General features: G+C 37.8%; 2 non-coding genes across 2 annotated transcripts; both read right to left on the reverse strand.

The window, feature by feature from the left end:
* Positions 1-26: 26 nt before the first annotated feature.
* Positions 27-98, reverse strand: trnah-gug (transfer RNA histidin (anticodon GUG)). The gene has a single exon. It is a non-coding gene; the product is annotated as a tRNA-His (tRNA).
* A 155-nt stretch (positions 99-253) lies between these two features.
* On the reverse strand, positions 254-334 carry trnas-aga (transfer RNA serine (anticodon AGA)). Its single transcript has one exon. It is a non-coding gene; the product is annotated as a tRNA-Ser (tRNA).
* Positions 335-13,329: the final 12,995 nt, after the last annotated feature.

Genomic DNA, 13,329 nt, shown 5'->3' on the forward strand with positions numbered 1-13,329 from the left:
TTAACCTTCCCGTATACTCAAAGGGTTGCCGTGACCCAGATTCGAACCGGGGTTGCTGCGGCCACAACGCAGAGTACTAACCACTATACGATCACGGCGTGCCACTGGCTCACCAAACACAACCCCTGGAGCCCGGATACAAGAAGCACTAGCGCCGTGTTTGTCCATCGAAGAGGGACTGGACATTTCGCAAATCAGTGCGAGGACCGTGAAAAATGCATGGACGCTTGTCCTCGTGGACATCAGCAAACAGCGTAGTCGGCAGGATTCAAACCTGCGCGAGAGACCCCAATGGATTTCTAGTCCATCACCTTAACCACTCGGCCACGACTACAGAAGTTGACCAATTTCTGCTCAGTTTGTGTGCAACACTTCTGTCTGACCTATTTGCAACCAACCCAGCTCATTTAGCAAGCAGAGATTGCAAGCTAGCCCTGCAAATGGGAAGAACAGCGGTCCCACTGAGGAGAAATCAGGCTGCCATGTCTCATCCTATGTAATAGGGTTTTTCAGTACTGCCCCTGGGGACCGATAGCACTGCACAATTGGGAGGCCTGTCTTATTCTACTCACTTTCCTAAAGGGCTGACCGTCAGAATCAGGTGTGCATTGGGGAGATGCACTGATCCCCGGGAGCAGGAAGGAACATCGCTCTAGAACAGAGTCAGCAGAAGAGATGGACCGTAGTGATAGCAATCTGAGGCCTCCAAAAAGAAGACTGACCTTTGCCCAAACAGGGACTTGAATTAAGCAGACCACCTTCTGGCCTGTTGTGTGTAACACTGCTGCCTGACCTACTTGCAACCTAGCAAGCGGAGGTTGTAAGCTAGCACTGGAAGCCGGTATACAGCAGTCCCACTGAGGAGAAATCAGGCTGTCATGTCTCATCCTATGTAATGGGGTTTTTCAGTGCTGGGCCTGGGGACCGACAGCACTGCACAATTGGGAGGTCTGTCTTATTCTACTCACTCTGTGAGCGCGCTTTCCTAACGAGCTGACCATCAGAATCAGGGGCATGTTCATGTTCAAAATGTTGCGCAACGTCTTGCTACGGTTTCCGGGTTGAACGTCATGTTTCCTGGAAACGGAGTGCACCGGTGTGCAATGGGGTTTGAGATGTGTTTTCTCTTGTTTGGTAGATGTGTCAGAACTGCAGTCCAATCAGCAACAACATGTATATAAAGCACGCAGTATTAAAGTGAACTCGCACAATGTCTTCAAGGAAAATAATGTACAAATGTATTCGTTGCAGCTCAGTATAAGCAACAACTGAGGATATTAGAAGGCATGTTTGTCGCAAGTTTTATTGTAAAAATATAACATATCAACATAATGATAGTTGTTTATTTTTAGCTTCATTGCAAGTTTAAGACATTTGTTATAGAAATAAACAATGGTAATTAAGTGCTTTTCCTAAAAATGAGAAAGAAAATACAGGGTATTAAAACCGTATGAACTACAAATAAAGTCAGTATGTGAGGCTAAATAGATGGCTCCGAAAAGTCTTCACAAAGAACACAAAGAATGGCCTTCTCAGCTGCCATAGCTGCAACTCTTGCGTCATCCGAACAGTGTGTTCAACGCATCACCGTTTCTGTTTAAAAAACGTTGTGCAACATTTTGTCAGGGCTGAACGTAGCCCAGGTGTGCCGAACAAGGGAGATCCCCTGGAGCAGGAATGAACATCGCTCCAGTACAGAGTAAGTAGAAGAGATGGCCTAGAAGCAGGGATGTAGTGGAGGCTAAACGCACGTAAACACTGTTTACGCACCTCCCAAAATTCGGAAAAAGCATTTACCCACCTCCAATGTGCGTTTATCCACCTCTGAATTGAGTATATCCACCTCTAAATAGCCTACAGTTCCTATGACATTTTAAATTAAGCTTATATCTTTTAGTTTCATATTGTTCATTACTAGTTTCATAGGTTGTTTGTTGTTAAAGACGAAGTCTTTCATATTGCGCTGTAACTTGTCAGTGTTGACCAATTGCTTGCCGTGTTGCAAGTAGTAGTGGGAAGTTCAGATTCATTTTACTGACTCGGATCTTTGAGTCAAAATGAACTAATCTTTTTCTCTTCCCATCTCTATGGGACTGAGATGAAGAATAAAAGACTAGGACCACACCTGTTGATTCAGAACCCATATGTTGTGTAATCCGCATGTGCGGTCAACACAAAATGAAAAAATCACTCTCTGAGACAACTCGATAGTCTTGAATCATATTAAAGATTCGTTCAAAATGAACGACATGCAACAGACCAGGCACGTGCACACATAAGCTGTGTCCAAATTCAAGGTCTGCATCCTCCTTAGGATCCTTCCTACCCGGTTGAAGGAGGATGGGTCCTCCGACGACCACAAAAACCGGAAGTCGGTGTTTGTGAATTTGGACAGCCTACCCTTCTTTCAGTTTTTAAAAAACATCGAAAATAATGCTCCTCCCCCACTCCGCTACAGCTCGCTTCGTCCTGCCGAAAAGAATTATGGGATAGGTAGGACGCGAAAGGATCCACCACACCCATCCTTCCAATTCGGGGAAAAGGAGGACGCATTTGTGGACCGCATTTGAAGGATCCTACAAATTTGGACAGCCTTCGTCGCGGCGCTGTGACGTAACATCCTTCAAATGCGTCCTCCGAAGGATGTAGACCAGGCCCGTCGTCAAGGGGGGGCATCGGGGGGCAGTGCCCCCCCAAATGACTTTTTGTGCCCCCCTAAACGTAACGCACAGAACAATTAACCAAACTTGCATTACTGTGCATTCACACCGCCGGCGTCGAGAGCGTCAAAGTGGCCGGAAGTCATTCATTTTCAATGTAAACCAGCGTCGAGGAGCGGCGCGGTGCGACTTGGCCTTTGAGAGCGTCGAGCAGAGTTGAAATCAAGGCAACTTTATGGTAATGAGCTATGACGCGGTTGGGCAGCAACCAATCGGAACGTAGAAGTCAACCGCTTGAGAGGATTCCAGAGGACGCAGCTCCGATCACATTAGTTCCCAAGCAAAATAGAGGACAGGTTGATTATTGCTGTTTTGCGTTTGCAGTAATCTATGATGTGTCCCTGTTTGCGTACAGGGACATAAAAAAATAATTAAAAGTGATATGTGGACCATGGTGTCTCAGATCGTTCATTTTAAGTAAAGGATCTTAATATTTCGTCCACAACAACATTTAATGAGATTAATTTATAACGTTAACCTTCTTGTGGTTAATCTGCATAAGATCAACAAGTCTGTTTGCTTTGCGGCCACTTTCAATACAAGTTAAGCATTCGGTCAACATCAGAGCGCACACGAATCTTTCTGCAGTATCGTGAGCAGAGCGGCTAGAGCGATTTTAGATTTTTAGCGTTTTTTGATATTGAATGTTATTCGTTTAGATTATTGCACTGATATCGTTGTTTCAGCAGAACTTGGCTCACAGAAACAGTAATCACTACAACGGTAACACTAGAAATGCATAACACATTACCTTCAGAAATGATTCAGACGATTCATTATTCAACGCATTATTACACAGAATATAATTTAAAATATAATTATATTCATAAATGACTGTTAAAACATCCCAAAACAGCACCCAAACCTTGCAAAGACCTACCTCATTAATCATTCAAATACAACAACCAATGGCAAGTCTCCAGCAGCAGACCTTTCAATATGTTCTTTTTGTGTTAGTAGTTTTATTAATTCAAATTACAATATGCAGTTTGAAAGTATATGTATATGTATATATAAATCATGCAATTCATTTAGTTAAGCATACAGTATTGTATTGTTTATACGCAATTCCTTTGCGCAGCTGAGCTGCGCGTTGCATGCGATCTCAGAATAAATTTTTGGCGGTTTTGGAAATGTTAAGAGACAATAAACAGAGACGTTGAGATCAAACGGTGAAGTATTTTATTTGAATAATTGAACAAAACAAGACTATTGTGGTCTATTTTAGTTATAGCCTAATATGGGTTTATGTTATGGTCCGTCTCAGATCATTAAAAAAAGTGTGCCCCCCTATAAAAATTAAATGCCCCCCCCCCATTTGGTTTGTTCTGGCGACGGCCCTGATGTAGACCCTGAATTTGGACACAGCTATAGACATCAAAGGGGGCTTGAGCACCTGCCCTTTTTATTCCTGGAGAGAAAGTGCCCTTTTTTCTGGGGTGTTTTTTTTTTTTTTTTTTATAATATATATTCCGCAGCTTCCATGTCAAACAAATATATTTATTGAAGAATAGTTTATCTAAATATCAGGTCAGGAGTTCTGAAGCGCTCATTGAGAACCGTTTCTGTCAGACGCGTCTGATTCGTCGAGAACCGAGGACCTGATGATACTGCGCATGTGTGATTCAGTGTGAAGCAGACTGACTCACAGCTCGTCTGAACCGAACTGATTAGTAGTCCTATCATACACTTTATCTCAAGTCTTGATGATTTATGACCCTGATTTATGGCCTGATTTATGGCCGTACAGTCCGTGTAGATTGACAGGTAGTCAGAAGTGTGCATGGTCAGTTGGATTGATTTATGACTATAAGGCCTGTCAGTCAAAGCGGTTGCCATGCCACTGGGTCCTGTGACCCTTGATTGACATGGCAGAGGTGTGTAAATCAAAAGATCAAAGAGATCTCAGATTTGACTTGTGTTGTGTTTATTACTGGATATATGATGGTTGTATCTGTTACCAGAGCAGTGGGGGATTTCTTATGATGGTTGTATCTGTAACCAGAGCTGTGGGGGGGTTTCTGTGAAGTTCCTTTCTGGCTTGTTGTTCACACCTAAAGACAGTGGGGAGGTGTTTGGGTTCTTCCTGGGGGGAAAAAATGGCTGTGCAAAAGTGAGGGTTTTGATGTCTTGACAGGATCAATGTTTGTTTGCTCTATATGGTGTTGATACTTAGGCACCGACAGGCCACATGCTCCCCGTCTACAAACACATTTGAAAAGGAGGACGATGTCTGGTGTCTTTCCAGGTGAGAATTTCAAAGAGTGAGAGAGACAATTATCTAAATCATCAACTAACCAAGCCGCTGAAGAGATAAATAATTGAATGTTATCTGGAATTAATAAAATCAAACAGGCATTCCTTAATGTTAAGAAAATACTATCCATAATATGTGGTGTTTAAAAGGAGTTGAAATCTCACGTTAATTTTAAAACCAACTCTAAACACACACACACACACACAAATTGGTTTTCCATGTTCTATTGGACATCCCGTAGACGTAATGTTTTTTTAGACTGTACAAATTGTATTTTGCATCACCATACACCAACCTTACACTTAAACCTACCCCTTACAGAAAACTTCTTTCATTTTAAGATTTTCAAAAACACTTCATTCTGTATGATTTATAAACATGTTTCCTCACGGGTACAAAAACAATCCCCAAGAATTTTGGATATTGCCATCATTGTTCCCCATAACATGGGGTATACCTGAACCACACAAACACACACACACACATACACATACACAGTAAAACTGAGTAAACTAAATTTTATTTATGAGCAAATTCGTATTTGTTGTTTTTACGTTGTGTTATGTAAGAAATGTTTTAATTTAATAATCTAACCTGTAGTATGTGTACTGTAAATGAACAAATATACATTTAGCTTAAACTCAGTAAAATAATTACACCTACCATTTTAAACATGTTTAAAAGATTACACATTGTGGGTCACTAAAGCAAGGCACACTGTCTATTGTCTTAAAAAATGTTTAAATAACCTGATGACCAGCATTGTTTCTTTAGATCATTTATGCACACAAGTGCTTTTTCCACACGACTAGAAAACTCTTTGGATGTGTTTGGCAAACATCATTTCTACATCTTAAATGCATGACTGAACTTTTCTCATTCGACAGAAATACTATTTTCTAATTATTTACCCGGCCTATAACACTCGGTGTAAAAGTTCTTACCTAGAACAGAAAACATACACTTTGACTATTTGATTATTTTGTAGGCATCATGTAATGTTAAATGGTTTACTAAAAAAAATTTAGCACCAGCAGCAGATTATCAAAATGAAAGAAATGTACAAGCTAAGGATGTTTCAACTATCATCATTTCCTTTTGACTCTGATAAACTGGTAATGAATTTTCTATGCAAGTGACAAAATATACAGTTCTCATACTATTTGTGTAGATAGCTGTGCTAAAACATTTATGACTATTTTTGCATGCCAGCAGATTATGTCAAGGGTGTTTCACATCTGAGAATCACAATGTTTTTTAAATGACATTTTTCTTACACCTCAAGATTTAGCTACATCAAGATTTTGGACGGCCGTTCACAATTTGTTTGTTGGACTGTACGTTTTTAGGTGATCTCTGTGTGGTGTCATCATAATAGGAATAAATGAAAATTAAGAAATTAAGTTAGAGTTTTTCTCTTCGAGATATTTCTTTTAGTGCAACTTTGTGTCTGTCCAAAAAGTGTGATCACATGAAGCATCGACACAACAAAAAATTAAGTCTAGCTGTTTTACACTTAAAACTATTACAACCTAAACAAATGAAACGGTTCCACTGAAAGCTGCACACTCATTTAAGTTTGAGCATGTTAAAGTTTCCACACTCCTGTGTAGATAAATTTTATCCATAACCTTTTGCGTATTCACGTGACCAAATCACTAAGAAAGAGAGTATAGCAAGAAAATGTTTACAATGCATATAAAATTCAGAATACAATTGTTAAAAAAAATTATGTTGATTTGTAAATGGTATTTTTATTAATCCACTAGATTAAGTCATCTTGTTCAGATATGAAACCATTCACATTTTGTTTGTTTGGCCGTTTTTGTTTGAAGACTGCTGTAAGTTCATGCTAACTCTCGCGTGGGAAAGAGAGCAGGGTGCGCACATCCTATTCATTTAAGAAAAAGTATTAAACATTTGACCAAACTTTTTTATTATTTTATTATTTTGACAAAACACAACAACATTAAAGAATGTTATCTGTTCCTATGGCCATCTTCTTTGACTCAAATGAAGCAACATCTCTGGTGTACGTAAGCATCTACAATGTGTGTATGTGCTAAACATCTGTTTCTCCACTTCTGCCAGATTTGTTAGATGGGCTTTTGTTGTAATACAGACACATTTGAGAACTACGATGTTCTCACTTTTGTAATGGTTATAGAAAAATTCAAACATAACTTTTGCATACGGAGCAAAACTGACTAAAAAAAATCACTGAATTATGAAATGCAAAAGTGTGTACGGCATTTGGCAAAACAGGATTTTAGCTGTAATGAGCACATAAGACAAAAATTGTCAATGTGTGACTTGTAAATATATTCTATTTTATTTTATTTATTTATTTATTTTTGCCAGAGATAGTCGACTGATCTGTTTACATGTTGTTTTGCCGTTTTCTGATGAAGAGTTTTCTCTGACTGTGGTCAAACATACAGTGCCTGTTCATAGGAATTTTTACAGCATAAAAATAACGCCCCTACATCTAGAGCTCTTGTTCATATAGCTGATGATGATGTTCACATTTTTATTTGTCGTACTCGTTAGTTTCAACATTTCTACTGGACATTAAAGAGTAGGCCTTTATGTCAGAAGCATTAGCATCTACTGTGTGCTAAGAATTTTCTGCTTTCTCCACTTTTGGTGGATTTACTAGAGGGACTATGTGACCTTGTTGTAATGTGATTACGTTTAAGATCCATAAGATTGCACTAAACGCCCTTGAATAGGTTATAGACATACTCTTCTATACAGGAAATATGTTTCCACAACAGAAATATGTATCAGAATAACAAATACCTAATAGTGAAATCCTCTCTTCTAAATTATTGTGAAAACTTTTAATGTCGATCCGGTCCACCAGCCGTGTATCTTTTTCATTGTTTTTTAGATAAAGACTATTCCTCGAGTTTGGTCAAACAGGCAAAAACATGAACAAAATAGAGTACAAGTTGATTAAATTATTGTCAAGAGACTGTTTAAACTGAGATTGTGATGCACTTTAGAGCTTTTTCTGGTCTACCAGTGTCACAAAGACACAAAATTTTCAATCAACTTGAAAATGAGTCCTGCCATTTTCTGTTCTGACTGTTACACTTAATACAAACCTGTCTATTACACTTAAAGTTAGACATTAAAAGTCATGGATGCCACAGGAACTATTTCCTTTCTCTGTTTCTCTAAACATCACACTAAATAAACCAGAGATCACATGTAGAAAGAATTCATTGAAAGGGGCATGTTTTAGTCCATTTTAGCTGGTCTGCACCAACACATGTTTTAGATGTTTTAGGTATTCATCAGACTAACAGGTTTGATTCGGGAAACACACACACAACTGGAACTGAGTGTTGTCATGTCTTTATAATTGATCTACTTTTACTTTTAAAACAACACAGTGTGAAATTATGGTCTTCGACAGCATGGGCCCCTGAAATGTTGTTTTATATCTTTGTTTTCACAAAATATCTAAACATTTATCTATCTTAAAATATTAGTTATTACGTGTTTACAAAGTTGTCGTGTCCGACGTTTACATTTTTAAGAACATCTGATATAGTTTATCATCTTTTAAATTTTATAACATGTTTCACCAAACCTTGATGCCTGAAAAACGGGTTTAGCATCAGTCCGCATTTCAGTTGTTAGCCAGAAAATGCAAGGGAGACGATATTTCATTACCGAGATTATCTACATGATGTGAAACTAGCTCACAGTTACATTAGAGTTTTGGGGTTCTAGTTTATGTTGAATAGTGTTTGATACTGCTCCAAATGTTTAACACCACATTACTCCATTGTGAAGATATGTACTGTACAAAAAGTCTTTCACTGTAGTAGTCCAACTCTGAAACCAGACCAAACAAAAATGAGCTTGAGCCTTAGTTGTGGCAGAATTAAAATGTTTTCTTTTTATCTTTCCATGATTTGTGCGTGTTGTTCTGAACCACAGTTTCATTTTTAACATCACAATCGTATTGTATTGTCATGCATGATTGTAAAGAGTTTTGTGTGTGTCAGTCTCTGGATTTTTTTTTTTTTTTTTTGCAAACAGAACTGCTGTAATGTTAGCGAGCTCTTTGTGTTGTCTGCTTTACTGTGTTTATATACGTCAGATTTCTTTAAATTTGCTCGATTAAAGTATTTAACACAGTTTTGGGTATTGTGAGTGTGTGTGAATATAGAGGATCTTTACAAATATTTTTTCTTGAAATATCCATCTAACACTCTGAACCAAGACTGCTTCTTTTAAATATAACATTAACACATTAATAATAATTATAGTTCTCGGCCGATTTGTACATTATTAAATTATATCAGTGGTCATCACAAACTTAAGATGTAAACAAAACCACCATGCAACAGTGTACTTTAGATTTACTAGAAAGATAATTTTGATGCTTTGTTCACAAGGAAAACATACATTGTTTAAGAGAAAATAATCTCACTGAATGTGCTAAAGCATCCAATGTTTTATGACTACTGAAGGTGTCACATCCTTGTTTGTTTCACACCTGTGGGGTCCTACCTACTTTCCAAGTGTGATACTTAAAAAAGGTTTAGGGGCATATAGTTAACCACAGAAGACTTTCTGCATGCTCCTGTCACAATGGCGGCCGCTGCTCCAAACAGTCCTGAAACATCTAGAAGAATGATGTGTGTAACACCGCCAAGAAGTTCTGCTGAAATGAGAGAGGAGCTGACTTTTGTACCAAGGAAAAAATCAAGGGAAGAGCATAAGAAAGGTTCTCATTGAAGATGAAGATATTGTGAAACAAGATTTCACTGTGTCTTATGATCGTGTGGGGAGATTTGTGTTTGACAAAGAGTTGCAGATTGTGAAGCTCTACGTTTTGGAATCTCATGCAGATAAATAAACGTCGGGAGGACTTTGAAACAAACTTTGACTCTGATGAGTCTGATCGTGACTGGCCTCTTCCTGAGGTCAACCCTTACGAATGCTGCAAAAAGAGACTATATTTTGAGCAATGTGACATACCCATGTTGAACACAATTTTTTCAATGATAAACAAGCTGTTTCAGTCAATTTAAATTTATTTTAAAACCGAATGATCAGTCAGATAATAGTGTATTCGGTATAACAAACCTGAACAATGATGTTGTAATGTTTCTTTTTCAGTGTTTACTCACCCTTCTATGTGTTCCTTGCTCTATGTTTAATAAATGGCTGTTGGATTAAGTTTTCCCAAGCCACAATACATTACTGTTACTTGAAACAAGTGTCTTAACAAAAATCCTAATAAACCTCGTAATCTATAATCCAAATATCTTCCAGTGAAAATGACAGAATTCTCTTTGGTGACATAAGCTAGGCTTCGCCGGTCAAAACACATCCCTAATTAGGCCCCTTCACCCTCCTCCACTTTTAGAGTGCAACACCCCCATCTCAACAACCAACCAAGCAAAATTTGAAACATAGAAACAAGGCCACCCTTTTTTTTTGTTTAAATGTACAGAAGATCCACCACTACTTCCTCGTGACTATGGCTAGTCTTCTTCCCCTGTGAGCGGCTGACCTCATAAACTCTGCAGTTATCGCAGGTTTTCCTAGATCTGCGAACAAGGGGTTTTACAGCACGGTCAGCGGAGCTACTGCAACATCTTGTCGATCAAAACATCATCTACGTGGACTGACAGAATCAGCTTCAACAATCAAATTTGTCTGAAACTGATGCACTCTCTAATTTTTCAAATAATAAGGCTTCGACGGATCTGAACCATAAACCAGAAATTGAAACTGAAATTGCACAAGGCCTGGATCGTCGTGGATTAATACAGTCAGTCCAGATTCTGGCAAGTGGTGACAGCATTCTACAATATATTGATTAGGGTACAAAGTCTATCTCTTGAATTAAATTCTGAAAACGATGTCTGACGCTGGGCAAAAGCAGATGGATTGCAACTGGAGTTCTGGCGCCGCGACGGATGATCAGATGAAGTGGGACTGCACCCTGGGTGAAGCGTGTCATGTAACAGACTACGTAGACACTATGTTTAAACAGCGTTACCGAGAACAAATGATCAAACTGATGCATGCGGTCATAGAGAATCCAAATCATGATTGTACCGGGGATACCAAGTGTGTAAAAAATCTTAAGAATGAAATGAATGTTGTAAGAAGCCTGAAAAATAACCCATGGCCTGATTTGACTAGTATGTTTATTACCAGTAAAGAATCAGTCTGTGTAACAACTAGAAAAATTCTGGATGTGATGTCTGAATGTGACGATGAGATGGACATTAATGAGGTTCTCTGTCTGTGTACATGTGTAACAGATTTATGTACATTGTTGGTTTCAAAAAATTATGGTTCCATGACATGTGAAATTGTTCAAACTTACGTCAACTACATACTAGAACAAAACATGCTGGCCTGTAGAGATTTTCTTTTCTGGCTTGACCATCTGTAATGTCATTATTACTGGTTGTTAGTAATGCCAATTTGACCATTTTCTTCACTATTTCAGTGTATGAATGTATATTCAAAAATGTATTGTTGAAATAAAATGTTGAATCACATTTGAACCTTTCGTGGTTTACAAAACAATGGGTCTGAGCTCATGAAAAATGTGTTAATGTTATATTTAAAAGCAGCAGTCTTGGTTCAGAGTGTTAGATGGATATTTCAAGAAAAAATATTTGTAAAGATCCTCTATATTCACACACACTCACATTACCCAAAACTGTGTTAAATACTTTAATCGAGCAAATTTAAAGAAATCTGACGTATATAAACACAGTAAAGCAGAGAACACAAAGAGCTCGCTAACATTACAGCAGTTCTGTTTGCAAAAAAAAAAAAAAAAAAAAAAAAAAATCCAGAGACTGACACACACAAAACTCTTTACAATCATGCATGACAATACAATACTATTGTGGTGTTAAAAATGAAACCGTGGTTCAGAACAACACGCACAAATCATGGAAAGATAAAAAGAAAACATTTTAATTCTGCCACAACTAAGGCTCAACTCATTTTTGTTTGGTCTGGTTTCAGAGTTGGACTACTACAGTGAAAAACTTTTTGTACAGTACATATCTTCACAATGGAGTAATGTGGTGTTAAACATGTGGAACAGTAACAAACACTATTCAACATAAACTAGAACCCAAAACTCTAATGTAACTGAGAGCTAGTTTCACATCATGTAGATTATCTGGGTTATGAAATCTCGACTCACTTGCATTTTCTGGCTAACAACTGAAATGTGGACTGATGCTAAACCCGTTTTTCAGGAGTCAAGGTTTGGTGAAATATGCGTTATAAATTTTAAAAGATGATAAACTATATCAGATGTTCTTAAAAATGTAAACGTCGGACATGACAACTTTGTAAACACGTAATAACTAATATTTTAAGATAGATAAATGTTTAGATATTTTGTGAAAACAAAGATATACTACAACATTTCAGGGGCCCATGCTGTCGAAGACCATAATTTCACACTGTGTTGTTTTAAAAGTAAAAGTAGATCAATTATAAAGACATGACAACACTCAGTTCCAGTCGTGTGTGTTTCCCGAATCAAACCTGTTAGTCTGATGAATACCTAAAACATCTAAAACATGTGTTGGTGCAGACCATCTAAAATGGACTAAAACATGCCCCTTTCAATGAATTCTTTCTACATGTGATCTCTGGTTTATTTAGTGTGATGTTTAGAGAAACAGAGAAAGGAAATAGTTCCTGTGGCATCCATGACTTTTAATGTCTAACTTTAAGTGTAATAGACGGGTTTGTATTAAGTGTAACAGTCAGAACAGAAAATGGCAGGACTCAAGTTGATTGAAAATTTTGTGTCTTTGTGACACTGGTAGACCAGAAAAAGCTCTAAAGTGCATCACAATCTCAGTTTAAACAGTCTCTTGACAATCATTTAATCATCTTGTACTACATTTTGTTCATGTTTTTGCCTGTTTACCAAACTCTGAGAATAGTCTTTATCTAAAAAACAATGAAAAAGATACACGGCTGGTGGGCCGGATCAACATTAAAAGTTTTCACAATAGTTTAGAAGAGAGGATTTCATATTTTCAAATTAGGTATTTGTTATTCTGATACATATTTCTGTTGTGGAAACATTTCCTGTATAAAAGAGTATGTCTATAACCTATTCAGGGGGTTAGTGCAATCATATGGATCTTAAACGTAATCACATTACAACAAGGTCACATAGTCCCTCTAGCAAATCCACCAAAAGTGGAGAAAGCAGAAAATTCTTAGCACACAGTAGTGTTAATGCTTCTGACATAAAGGGAGTACACATAGGCCTACTCTTTAATGTCCAGTAGAAATGTTGAAACTAACGAGTACGACAAATAAAAATGA

Source organism: Carassius auratus, unplaced genomic scaffold, assembly GCF_003368295.1.
Source record: "Carassius auratus strain Wakin unplaced genomic scaffold, ASM336829v1 scaf_tig00215887, whole genome shotgun sequence".
Taxonomy (NCBI): domain Eukaryota; kingdom Metazoa; phylum Chordata; class Actinopteri; order Cypriniformes; family Cyprinidae; genus Carassius; species Carassius auratus.